Source organism: Lynx canadensis, chromosome D3 (assembly GCF_007474595.2).
Source record: "Lynx canadensis isolate LIC74 chromosome D3, mLynCan4.pri.v2, whole genome shotgun sequence".
Classification (NCBI taxonomy): domain Eukaryota; kingdom Metazoa; phylum Chordata; class Mammalia; order Carnivora; family Felidae; genus Lynx; species Lynx canadensis.
The window spans coordinates 37,400,114-37,412,497 of record NC_044314.2 but is presented as its reverse complement, the minus strand read 5'-3'; positions in this window follow the sequence as shown (position 1 = coordinate 37,412,497).

Here is a 12,384-nt window from a genome sequence, read left to right as displayed (position 1 = left end):
ATACACATATAGTTTTAAACTGTATATACAACTGTAGGATAAAGAGAACAAAAGACCTGACTCTGAAAAAAGTCCATTTGAAAAATTCTGCAGGTCTCAGCTGAATGCAAGTTCAACAGGAACTAAGGATATGACTAGGCAACTAAACAAACTAATGACACTCCTGGCTCCATTACAATTATCAAGAGAGGAAATTGCCTCGTTTTTGAGTTAATCAAACCACATTTAGACCATTGGTCCCAGCTGCAAATCATAGTGCTGTCACCAAGCTGATATCTAGGATGGTGGGGAATCTTGGAAACCTGTTCCCATAAGGAAAAACTGAGGCAATGGGAAGTATTTAGCCAGGAGAATACTTAGTGCTAGGGGTAGGAGGTGATGTAGTATCTAAAGTCTATCATTACGATGACAATAATTCAAACAATAAAACCAGGACAATAGTTGGAAGTTAAAGGGATGAATATTTCACCTCAATAGAAAGATGAAATTTTAGCAATCACAGATAGTTACAAACACATGGTTTTCCATGATGCATAGTTAGTCCCTAAGCCCTTTGTGTTGGAGAAGTAACTAGCTGTTGTAAAATGGTTTCTGCATTTAGTGGCTGGAAATGATAACAGCTACCATTATGATCTCTAGTTCTTATAACAACTCTATAAGTGAAGGCCTATTGTCTTCATTTTACAGTTGAGAAAACTGAGACTCAAAGTGGTAATTTTGTAGATCCAAGGTCATACATCTAGTAATCAGACGGACCAAAATTAGCATTCAGATCTGATTCCAAATTGCAGGTTCAATCCATTATGCCCTAATGTTGACCTTTCCAGTTTAATTTCTCCCATTTCCACCAGTCCACCTGACTGGTCAAAATTAAATGCAGAGTAGCAAATTCCCTTATTGCTTTATCTACCTCTGATCAAAGTTGCTTAAAAGTTTTTGAAAGAACTCCCCAGATCCCTAGAAAGGAAAATGCAAATAAACAAATATCCGTAAGTCAAATTTCCTGAATATAATTATAGACTATACCTTAAGTAGAAGACAAAATATACTCCTTAAAAACCAAAACGGGGACGCCTGGGTGGCTCACTCAGTTAAGTGTCTGATTCTTGATCTTGGCTCAGGTCATGATCTCACGGTTCATGGTATTGAGCCCCCTTTCGGGTTCTGCACTGACAGCATGGAGCCTGCTCGAGATTCTCTCTCTTCCCCTCCCCAACTCGTGCATGTGTGCACATGTGCTCTCTCTCTCTCTCAAAATAAATAAATAAACTTAAAAAAAAAATGAACATAGGTCCAGATTAGCAATAGCCTCCAGAGAGAGAAATGAACATACACTCTGTCTTTTCTCTTTGCATAGGTACCTTTCAGGTACCTGCTGTTGACTGTATGGGGCTCTAATTCCTGCTTGGGAAGAGATGCCAATACTGTGTCAATGTCACAGAGCTTGCCTGGAATAGCACACCAAGGGAAAGCTCTAAGTCTTTAAAGGATGTGAGGGTAGAAGGTTCTTAGTGATCACACAGACTCTTTCCCTCTTATTTTACAGGGAAAGAAACTGAAGCCCAGAGAGGTAGAGGGATTCTCCTCAGGGCCCAGAGTAAGTTGGTATCAGAATCTGGGACTAGGACCATGGACTTCACACTACATCAGTGGGAGCTATATTAAATCTGTGGAGGCAAGGTCCCACTCCAGCATTAGTGAACATTTATGGACATTTTTAATGCTCCACAGAATAATTCGCTGTGCATACATGATTAAATAATTACACTACTATTGCTTTTTTAATCTGCATTTTTGTCAATTCCTGTTTATACTTATTTTCATATTTATTTTTATAACAACTTCATTAAAATATAATTCACATACCACAATTCACTCATTTAAAGTGTACACTTCAATGGCTTTTAGTATATTCATAGAGTTGTGCAACTATAACCACAATCAATTTTGAATATTTTTATTATCCCAAAACCCATACCCATTATCAGTCATTCTCCACTTCCCTTCAACCCCTACAGACCTAGGCAACCACTAATCTACTTTTTTGTCCCTATGGGTTTGCCCATTCTGGATATTTCATATAAATGGAATCATACAATATGTGGTCTTTTGTGACTGGCTTCTTTCACTTGGTGTAATATTTTCAAGGTTTATCCATGTTGTAGCATGGATTAGTATTTCCTGTTTATTGCTATTCTCCTGCTTTATTGTTGATTCTGTGGTTACAACATTTTTGTTTATCCTTGCATCAGTTGATGGATATTTGGGTTGTTTCCACTTCTTGATTATTATCAATAATGCCACTATGAACATTCATGTAAAATGTTTGTGCATATGTTTTCATTTCACTTGGATATATACTCAAGAGTAAAACCACTGGTCAGATGATCACCTATGATGTTTAACTTTATGAGGAACTACCAGACTGTTTTCCAAAGCACCGGCACCATTTTACATTCTCACACCAAACAGTATGTGAGGGTTCCAATTCTTCTACACCCTCACCAACACTTGTAATTGTCTTTTAGATTATAATTATCCTACTGGGAATGAAGTGGTAGTTCACTGTAGTTTTTATTTGCATTTTTTAATCTATTGGGGTTTTTTCTGTATTTTGAAACTACTCATAAACATACAATGTTATGAGACTATTATATATTTTTATTGGAATATAACTTTTATCAATATGAAATAACACCTCTATCCCAAAACATGTTTGCCTTATATTGTATTTTGCCTGATATTAACACTGCTATATGTATGTTTTGTTAATGCTTTCCTGGCATATATTTTCCTATGTCATTCTGTTTTAGAAAATCTCATGTACAACAGAGCTGATTTATTTACTTATTTATTGTAACCACTCTGAATTTTAATAAAATATAGCCCATTTATATTTATTGTGATTAAAGTTTTAATTTATGCTGTCAAATTTTCTATGATTTTTTAGTGTTTCTTTCTTTCTCTACTACCTTTTTAAAGATTAGGGGCGCCTGGGTGGCGCAGTCGGTTAAGCGTCCGACTTCAGCCAGGTCACGATCTCGCGGTCCGGGAGTTCGAGCCCCGCGTCGGGCTCTGGGCTGATGGCTCAGAGCCTGGAGCCTGTTTCCGATTCTGTGTCTCCCTCTCTCTCTGCCCCTCCCCTGTTCATGCTCTGTCTCTCTCTGTCCCAAAAATAAATAAACGTTGAAAAAAAAAAATTTAAAAAAAAAATAAAGATTAACTGAATTTTGCTTACTTTATTTTCTTTTAGTGGTTTTCCTTAAATATTTAAAACATATTTATTTCTTAACTTTATTTATTAACTTAAGAAACTTAACAAGCTTTTCTTTCCCCCTTACTCACCCCTGCCACCTGTCACACTACAATTATCTGGAATTTCAGTTTCAATAACAAGAATACTGTTGATGTCTGGGTGACCCAGTCAGTTAAGCATACAACTCAATTTTGGCCCAGGTCATGATCTCAAGATCATGAGATCGAGCCCTGCATTAGGCTCTGCACTGGGTGTGGAGCCTGCTTAAGATTCTCTCTCACTCTCTTCCTCTGTCCCTCTACTGATCGTGTTCACTTTTTCTCTCTCAAGAAAAAAAAATACTGTTCATAATAAAAATGGCAACTAATATTTATAGGGCAGCTTACTCTATTCCACAACTTGTCTTAAATGACTTAGAAGTATTAATTCATCAATTCTTACCAATATGTCTATGAGGTATACATAAGGTTATGTTACCTGCCAAAAGTAATGCAATTAATAGCACAGCTTATATTAATGCTATTCATTAACTTAACTCTAAGTTTCACTGTTTCTTCTGATTGGGCAAAGTGGGTGAAAGGGGTGGGGTTATGGAATAAGTAATAGAAATAAAAGGCACCGCACAGGGAATATAGTCAATGACATTGTAATAGTGTTGTATGATGACAGATGGTAGCTACACTTATGGTGAGCATAGCATAATGTACAGAGATGTTGAACACTATGTTGCACATCTGCAACTAATGTAACATTTTGCGTCAACTATACTCAAAAATTTAAAATAAAATCTTTACTAATTCATTATGTGAGGAATCAGTATTTCAGAATTATTTTGACTTGCACTTCTCTAATTTTGAGTAATTTTGGATATCTTTTTTTTTGTGTGTGAATTGTCTTCTCATATTTTTTTATCCACTTTTCTATTGAGTTCTTCAGTTACTTTCCTGCAATTAACTCTATCTGTAACACATGTTTCAAATATTTTCTCCTATTTTTTCATTCATTGTTTAATTTTGCTTATGGGTTTTTTTGTTTGTTTTTACCATGTAAAGGTTGAGGTTTTTAAAATATAGTTAAATTAACTATTCAATAAAATTGCCCCATACTTTGAGTGATAACTAGAAAACTTTGCCTATATCTAGGTTCTAGAGGAATTCACCAATACTTTCTTCTCAAAAAATGTGTGATTTTGTTTTTATCTTCAATCTCTGATCGCTTTGTAGCTTATTCTTGGGTAGCTGATTCTTAAGAGTTCACTGAATGCAGTACTTGCTGAGTTCTTGTATATTTTAAACTGTTTTTCTAAAGCCTTGATACTTGAAGGACAGCTTGGCTGGATATAAAGTTTGGAGGTCACACTTTTCTTTCCTTGAATTCCTTGTAATGCCTTCCATTTTGCTTTGCTTTGTATGTTTCTTCTGAGCAGTCTGATGTTAGCTTAATTCTCTTGCCATTTGGTCTTTTTGCCTGGAGGCTCTGAGGATTTTTTTTTTTTAATCTTTGAAGTCTAATAGTTTCATTAAGATACTTCTTGGAATCAACTGCTCTTGGTGAATTTTCCAGAGTGCCCAGTCAGACTTACCACTATGTAGATTCAAATTTTTTTTAATTCCAAAGTATTTTCTTGGGCTATAGTTTTAAACATTAGTTCTATTCCATTGTTTATTTTTCTGCTTCAGGGAAGCAGAAATTATGTTGACTTTGCTTTGTCTTCTATCTCAACCACTTTCTCCACAATCCCTTTCACATCCTCTGTATTTTCTGCCTTTCTTCAATGACCCTTGATTCAATGTTCACTAGAACCTATCCTCTCTTAGTCATCTTGTAAATTAGTCTTCATTCCTGAGATGATTTTCCTTTTCTTCCATTTCCTTCTTGAGTCTGATTAACTTTTATTTTATTTCCTCTGTCTTTATCTATTCTATTCCTTTTTTTCTTCTTACGAAAAGGTAGTTTTTCATATCAAGTGTTTGTTGATATTCAGTTTGAAGTACCATGTTTGTTTTCTTTTGCTTTATGGTTGGTTTAGGTGGGAACGTTGATTCTTTGTTGTGCTCTTCCAATAAAAGCTTTACATAGGTAATGACTGCATTCATGTATTCATGAGAAGGAGCAGGTTTCTCAAGATTTCTATATTGAGAGCACCCTCTTCTGTCAGTGTAGTGAAGTGCATTTTCTTTAATGGATTGCTTTTTTTGTAATGGGTTGAGAAGAGTTTGCTTTCCTTTGAGTTTGTATTCTTTTCTATCTCACAGGATTCTAAAACTCCTCCTCTTGCTTCTTTTTTCCCCCTCATCACTCAGGTTACAAAGGACATCACCCTTTTTTTTTTTTTTTTAATTTACATCCAAGTTAGTTAACATATAGTGCAACAATGATTTCAGGAGTAGATTCCTTAATGCCCCCTACCCATTTAGCCCATCCCCCCTCCCACAACCCCTCCAGCAACCCTCTGTTTGTTCTCCATATTTAAGAGTCTCTTATGTTTTGTCGCCCTCCCTGTTTTTATATTATTTTTGCCTCCCTTCCCTTGTGTTCATCTGTTCTGTGTCTTAAAGTCCTCATATGTGTGAAGTCATATGATATTTGTCTTTCTCTGACTAATTTTGCTTAGCATAATACCTTCTAGTTCCATCCACGTAGTTGCAAATGGCAAGATTTCATTCTTTTTGATTGCCGAGAACATCACTCTTACTTTCTTCTTCCCCAGAAGCCTTTCCAAGAATGCCACTTCAAATTCCACACAATTTTAAGTCTCTTTCCTGTAGTCAGTGCTTTGATTTAGCAAAACTCATTTTCAGTACTTTCCTATTTAGGATGAAATTTCTCTTCCTGAGGGTGATTTCAGCATGAGCTTAGAACCATGATCTTCCACACAGTTTTTCCAAGTCTCCTCTTCCCACAACCACTCTCCACAAAGGATTATAGTGGAAGCTAGAGAGACAGCTCTGCTGGGATTTAGTGTTTATATTAATACTAATAAGTTATTTGGAGCTTGTCATGTTTTTCTATCTTCTAGTTATCCTAAAGCCATCTGTTTTATGTGGTTTATTTGTTCCTCGTGTTGATCTGTATACTTTTTGGAGGATATGTGGACTGATCAGGATTTATGCAGCTGCCATTTTTCTTGGGCTACTGGAATTCTCAATATCATCTTTTACCTCCTTGAATATATTTGGCATTGTTATTTTAAATCCCATATCTGATATCTCAACTACCTGAATCTCCTGTGGGCCTGTTTCTATTGTCTATTGCCTCTCTTATTTTTGGTCAGATAGTCTTGATTCCTTGTATCCTGGCACTATTTTTTTTTTAAGTACTAGACAGGGTATATAAAAATTATAGATAAAATTTGAGGCCTGGATGTTAGTATCTTTCTCCAGAAAGGATTTACTTTTGTTTCTGGTAGGCAGCCACAGACACTCTCAATCCCAGACCATCTTAATCCAATAAGGGATTAAGAGAATTTGAAATGGCTTCATCTCATACACTGACTGATTATTTCTGGTTCATGCTTACTCCTACGAGGTAGCCTGAGCCAGAGCCTTGGAGTTTGGCAGCATCTTCTTCTAGTAGAATCTTGAACTCCCATTTTCATTCCTTTAAGTCACCGAGTCTACTGAACTTTAGCTTCTTAGTCTCTACACTTTCAGAATCAGCAAACACTTTGAGTTTAAACTGACCCTACACTCACCCCTCTGGGCCTTTCTCCACTCCCAGATCTTGGTCCTGCAATTTCTCACTCTCTTGTTAGTTTTCTGATGCCTTCAAATATATTTTTTTCTATTTTGTTCTGTTATTGTAAATTGTAACCCTCAGTAGGAAGGACTGGGTCAATTGACCTACTCTGCTATTGCCAAAATACCTTCCACGGCATTGTCCCTGTTTTGTAAAGAATCAAAGTAAGACAAACTTCCAGTTACAAGATAAGTAATATGAGGGATATAAATATAGCATGCTAACTATAGTTAACATTACTGTATGATATATATGAAAGTTGTTAGAGTAAATCTTGAGTTTTTATCACAAGGAAAAATCCCCTCAACTTTTTAATTGTATCTATATGAGATGATGAACAGTAACTAACTTACTGTGATACTCATTTCACAATATCTGTAAGCCAAACCATTATGCTCTCCATCTTAAACCTATATAGTGATATATGTCAATTATGTCTTAATAAAACTGAAAAAAGAAATCATAGTAAGACCACTTTTGTGGATTTATCTCTCCTGTCTGCTCATCCTTCTCTTGTAAGTGTACATAGAACATAAAATACTCGAGAGACTGTTTCCAGGGGCATCTGAACATTACCCTTATCCTTCCTCAGTCACTGTGAACATAGATCTCTCTTAAAGTATCAAGAGAAAACATACTGATTGTGTGTTTTCCTAGGGCTGCTATAACAAATTACCACAAACCCAATGGCTTAAAACAACAAAAATTTGTTCTCTTATTAGTTTTGCAGGATATAGATCCAAAATCAAGGTGCCAATAGAGCCATGCTCTCTCAGAGGCTCTAGGAGAGAATCCACCTTTGTCTCCTCCAGCTTCTGATGGCTCCTGGCATAGCCTGGCTTGTGGCAGCCTTAGTCCAATCTCTGCCTTCTTCCCCACAAGACCTTCTCTACTCTGTGTCTCTATGACTGTATCTCAAAGTATCCCTTTCCTTTCTCTTTAAGGACACTGCTCACTGGATTCAGAATCCACCCTAAATTCAGGATGATCTCATATCAAGATCCATAACATTTGCAAAGACCTTGTTTCCAAATAAGGTCACATTCACAGGCACTGTATATATCAAAGATATACACATATATCTTTTGGGGGGACACAATTCACCCCACTACACTAATCACTCACTATACGCCAGCAACTGTGCTGAACCATTTACAAGGACTGCTCTAGTTAGCACTCATAACAGGACTATGAATAGGTACTATTAATTTACCCATTTACAAATGAGGAAATTGAAGTTAAACTAGAGGCTAAGTAACTTGTCCAAGATTTCACATTCGGTAGTTTAACGATTTGGAACCCAGACCCAGGCAGGCAGACTCCAGAGCCATCACCCTAAATCATGACATTGTACCACATCCTTTAAGCATCAGACTTTATGGAACTGCTACACCAAGGGAAAAAGGGACAGAGGACAGCCAAGTCTCCTTTTGGAAACCATGGAAAAGAGCATGTAAAACAGGTAAGGAAGGCGCTGGGGAACCTCTTCCCTCCCTACTCCGCCTCCATTTCTTCCATTATCTCTCCAGACGTGTTATGCCTGCCATTGGTCTCCAGGTTCCAAGCAAGGTGTGCTGTCAACTTTGGAGGCCCACACAGATTTCAGATAGGCTTATTTTTATTGTGAAGAGCAGAGGCCTACACTGATATTGATCTGTTAAAGGGCCCTAGCTCTTAGAGTATGGTTGGCACATAAGGGAAAACCATGATCACATGGTAACTTAACAGCAAATAGTGTGGTGCAGCTGGGTATCACAGGGATTAGAAGTGGGAGCCATCAGGTTCTGAGACAGCTGGGGAACTGGTTGTTTCTAGCCCTCCCTGGTGAGCTACTTAGCCTCTGTCTCTTCTCCTTGTTCCATTTATTACTAACCACCGCCCCCGCTCCCTTGTGGTTTTACCTCCCTCTTTGGCTTGCACATTGCTTTAGCTGGTCATGGCCTCACGGCCCTGACTGGAACCTGAGCCTGGCAGCAAAAAGGGCAGCTACACAACGGCACAGGTGACAACACATCAGTGGTACCTGATGCTGGCCTTCACCACTTCTGCAGAAAGGACCTAAGTTGTTGCATGTATCAGTTAGGGTCCCGGAAGGTGACAGATGGCTGCTCAAAAGGGACACTAAAGAGAGTTTAAAACATAGATTGTTTACAGAGGGGTGAGTTAGGGTCAAGGGAACTGAAAAGCATGGAGAAGCATCAAGAGATATAAAGGGAGCTCATTAAACCCCTAAGCTGTTAGAGCAATCCAGTGAGAGCTATAACCACATGAGAGGGTCTGCTTGATGGGAACTGAGCAGTCAGGCTGGACCAGGAGCCGAGAACAAATACTTCCACTCTTTTCCTCTCCCATCGTCTGATCTGCTGCTGCTGCCTCCCACTGGCTGATCTAATCAGAAGCCAGAGGCCAAAAACACCCAGCCGCTGCACTCCACAGTGAAGTCAGTCTTTGGGGGAACAGAATGGGAGGGAAGCGTAGGGGAAACAAAATTCCCAGCCTCTACCCACCTCTGGTGTACTCCTATTTCCAGTAGTTCTAGAAATAACTGGATTTGGTGAAGCTCTTCGCAGGGAAGGCAGCCACAGAAAGTTTCCAGAACCCAGGGTCCTGAGAGCAAAGGCAGGAAGGTCCAAGAGAAAAGGGGGGGCGGGGAGGACAACACAAGGGGAGAAAAGGCCGGGCAGGGCGGTAACCGAGGGTCAAAGAGGAGAAAGCTCCCTGTTGTCAAACTATCACATGCTAATCTCTGAGCCTTTGTTTAAAAATGGCCTCGCTGAGTTGTTTACCCACCTTGAGCACTTTCAACAGCCCCACATCTGTCGTTATTTTGGATGAGCTCTTGGAGCCTTCCACGTTGCTCCGGGGCCCATTCTCTCTTATATTAAAGCACTTTTTAATTGCCACATTTTCCGAGGCAGAGAAAGCCTAATCGGAATGCAGCTTTAAAACTAACAGCAATCAGCAGAGATCCATCAATTAGCATTCGGCATTAAGCAACGCGGAATATTTTCCAAGGCTCCAAGGGCCTCTCTACACCTGAACATTCTACAGGGTTCATTCTCTCCTGTTTGAATAATATTCAGGCTCTTGACTGACAGACCATTTCTCCCAGCTGCCAAAAGAATAACCCATTTTCTACTGTAGCTCTTTTCTAACTCAAAGAGTACAGCTCCAACAAAGCTCTTTACTCTGATACACACACTTTTTTAAAGGAAAAGAACCATCTGCTTCAATCCACTAATTACAATGTATTATAAGAATACTGCCCAGGAAGGTCATTGGGCATCCTGGACTAAGATTTTCTTCAAAGTGAAGTAAGAGAATTGACTCCTGGTCATCTCTGGTATAAATTCATGAGACTACTTACAAAGTTCAGAGAATTCCTGGCAGGAAAGTTACTTCATAATGATCAGAAAGTTGGCATATAGGGTTTGAATTTGGTGACATCTAACAATATTAGAATGACAGCACACAGACATTTCTGATGCATTTCATCTTTGCAGATTTTTTTCCAGTTTCATTCCTGTTTATGATGATAAAAGCAATATGCAGTTATTGCACAACACTAAAAACAAGAAAAGTATTGTACAGTAAAGAGTTAACTCAGCAGGCTTGGGCTGCTCAAACCTGCACCGTCAAGGTCTTCAGGACCTGCTCTTGGCCTAGTCCTTCCAGGTGATCTCTGAGCATTTGGAGCATTCCACCTGATGAAAGTGTCTTTGTATGCCTGAAGACTTGGGCCACACCAGATAGTTATGCTAACATTGTGATTTATGGTGAACAACTGTTTTTGTGTTTTGGTTCAAAACAGTTTTTTTGAAGTTTTATTTATTTTGAGAGAGAGAGAGCATGCGCGAGCAGGGGAGGGGCAGAGAGAAATTGAGAGAGACAGAGTCCCAAGCAGGCTCTCAGCGCAGAGCTCCATGCAGGGCTCCAACCCATGAACCGTAAGATCATGACCTGAGCTCACATTAAGAGAAAGATGCTTAGTTGACTGAGCCACCCAAGTGCCCCCGAACAACTATTTTCGTATGCTTGAGGCTTTGGCCGTGCTGTATATCCTTTTGACCTCTGGGATGTGGAGTGTGCCTGCCTACATGACTGACCCCTGGATACCAAGGCTTAGTGAGCATCCCCAGTTATGAACCTCCCCGGCCAGCAACACTTCACACATGTTGTCACACACTGTTGCCGGGCAGACTGAGCACCGTCTGTGTGACTCCACAGAGTGAGGACAACTGGAAGCTTGTCCTGGTTTTTCCTGGACTCTGTCCTATGTACCTTTTCCCCTTGCTGATTTTAATATGAGCTTAGAATCTTTTCTGAGTCCTGTGAGTCCTACTAGTGAATCATCGAACATAATGGATGGTCTTGGGATCCTCAATGCAAATCTAAAAATTAAAATAAAAATTGTTGTCCTACTTCTAAAGATAATGTTTTCCTTAAAAATATATGTATATTTCTCCTGGGTGGCTCAGTCAGTTAAGTGTCAGACTTTGGTCAGGTCATGATCTCATAGTTTGTGGGTTTGAGCCCTACATTGGGCTCCCGACTGATAGTGGGATGCCTGTTTGGGATTCTCTCTCTGCCCCTCCCCTGCTTTCTCTCTCTCTCAAAATAAATAATAAACAAACTTTAAAACAAATAAATCATTTTTAAATTGATAAAAAAAATTTTAAATAAAAATATATGTATATCTGTATGTATGTATATATATACCTACATATATATGTATATATACACACACATACTTAGAGATTTTGTTCTATACACTCCAACATTTTTTGTTAATGGGAAATGGATATTATATACTGTTTAGTAACCTTTTCCAGTTAATATAAAATGAACACATTTTCCTATGCCCTTAAATATACATATGTTACTGTACAGCATTCTGTCGTATCAAACTTATGGGTGCATTTGTTTAATCAATCATCTACGATAGACATTTGGATTGTCTCTTTCTCTCTCTCTTTCCTACTCTCTCTCTCTCAGTATTATAAACAATGCTGCAATAAACATCCTTGTAGATAACCTCTCTGTAAACTTGCCTCATTACTTGTGATACTGGGACCTATGATACAAAGATTTAAGAATTATGACAATCACTTGATTAATGATTTTAGGTTTCAGACCTCTACCTAGAAGACTCTTGATATTAAAATGATTGTAATTAGACTAGAGTCTGGAGAAATTCTCATCCAATAAACTCCTAAAAACCTATTATCTGAAGTTAATCTGGAGTTAATTTTCAATTATACTCACATCATGGGCTTTTAGGTCCTGAAATATGTATTTTTCATTGGTCCTAAGCACTTAGCCTACTGTTTTTCAATGATACTTATTATAATTCATTACATAGATACATACACATACACATCTGGCCTAAA